Source organism: Cricetulus griseus (assembly GCF_003668045.3).
Source record: "Cricetulus griseus strain 17A/GY chromosome 1 unlocalized genomic scaffold, alternate assembly CriGri-PICRH-1.0 chr1_1, whole genome shotgun sequence".
Classification (NCBI taxonomy): domain Eukaryota; kingdom Metazoa; phylum Chordata; class Mammalia; order Rodentia; family Cricetidae; genus Cricetulus; species Cricetulus griseus.
Window position 1 is genome coordinate 61,972,040 of NW_023276807.1, and position 1,670 is coordinate 61,973,709.

The 1,670-nt window shown below is 40.5% G+C and overlaps 1 pseudogene; it reads right to left on the reverse strand.

Annotated features, from left to right (window-relative positions):
* Nucleotides 1-310: 310 nt before the first annotated feature.
* On the reverse strand, nucleotides 311-725 carry LOC100766056 (annotated as a pseudogene).
* Between the last annotated feature and the right edge of the window lie 945 nt (nucleotides 726-1,670).

A 1,670-nucleotide genomic window follows, 5' to 3' on the forward strand; every position in this document is an offset into this window, starting at 1 on the left:
ACTGTTATAAAGAAAAACATGACTCCAGTTAGTAGCAATTGCAAGGATAATAGAGCTTCCAAATGGAAAGTGAAATAAAGAAGTTCAAATGATTCTGCTGGTCCAGTTAAGTGTCTCTTCTCTCTCACTTTTATTTAAAATTATTTATGAAAAAATCAATGTATATTTGTTTAACATATATTGTAGGGATCAAGGAGACTTAATTTAAAAGAAAAAATAAAACAAATCAACAGAACAGCTTAGAATTCAAGGAGAGGATAGAACATTCTAAGAAAAAGAGAGGACAAAAAGAGAAGGTGGATGTCTACAGTCAGGGGTCTTGAGGGGAGACCTGTTGTCAATTGGTTTTGTGCAGGCGCTTCTTAAATCTGTGGGGTTTTCCAGAGTTCAGTGGCATGTGTGCTCAAAGGGCGATTGATGTTTGTTCTCCTAGAAAGCTCTAGATAGAGAGCTAGATGTTTCTGACATCATAACTTGGGGGCCACTTAACCTTGAGGATGTCCATGCAGATGTGACTTTCACATCTACAATGGGGTAGTAGCGGGGAGTGAGGAATGTCACCATGGGTCCATTGTAAGGATAGGCACTGGGGAACTCTAGTGAGTGTTTATACATCAGTTCTTGATATACTACGCCAGCTGCTCCATAGATCACCCCACCCAGAACTGGTTGTTGGATTCAGGGAAGGTAGAAACCCCTTCATTACCAGACATAAAAAGTGTCATCAATTCCTGCTGTATTCTCTCACCCACAAAGCAACTGGTGGCAACCCTGCTGGGCTCAGCTCCCTTGAAAATGTTAGTCACATTGGCTACAGATGAGTATAGATTTTTGTTAGAACATCCCAGGGTAGGCAGGGGAGCTTGACACAGGAACAGGAGTGCAGAGATGACAGGGCAACTCAATTTTCTCTTAATTTTCATGGACTCACTCACTAATGCATCTCACAAGCAATAGCCTCTCAGATTCTTCTGAAACAGTCTTATTCTGAGAGAATGAAAGAAGACAGCTCAAGAAGGAATATCAATGAATTCATGTATGAGAACTGAAGTAAAAAAAAAAAAAACAAAGAGAAAGGGTATTCAAGAGATAAAATGTCAAGGAAACAAATTGTGCACAAAGAATGCCAAACAACTGACAGTGCCAACACAATGGGTTAATAGGAGAGAGGCTAGCACCATACCTGACACCCACAGAATCTCCAAAGTGAAGGAGAAGCAGACTGCCATTAGCTGTCCTCTGACTCCCACATGTGTACTGTGGCACATGAGTGCTCACTAGACAAAGTTTCATGAGAAAGATGCCCCCAAGTTGTGAAATATTACTTCAATCAGGCAAAGATGTATGGCATTTGTGTATGTTGCAGAATATTGCTTTATCTGGGTAGGAGTGTTACTTTTGTTTATGCTGCATTTGTTTAACAATGTAAAGATGTGTTGCATTTGTTTCACTTTAACTTCCTAAGGCACCTAATGGGTTTAATAAAGAGCTAAATAGCCAATAGCTACACAGAGAAGAGGGACAGTTGGAGCTGGCAGCAGAAAGAATAAAGAAGAGGTGAAATCTAGGCTCTAGAAGAATGAGAAGAGAGAAGAACAAGAGGATAGAACAGGGGAGAAACAGACAGAGATTCTGCGGTGAGCCAGGCAGTAGATAGAGAATTTGTCAAG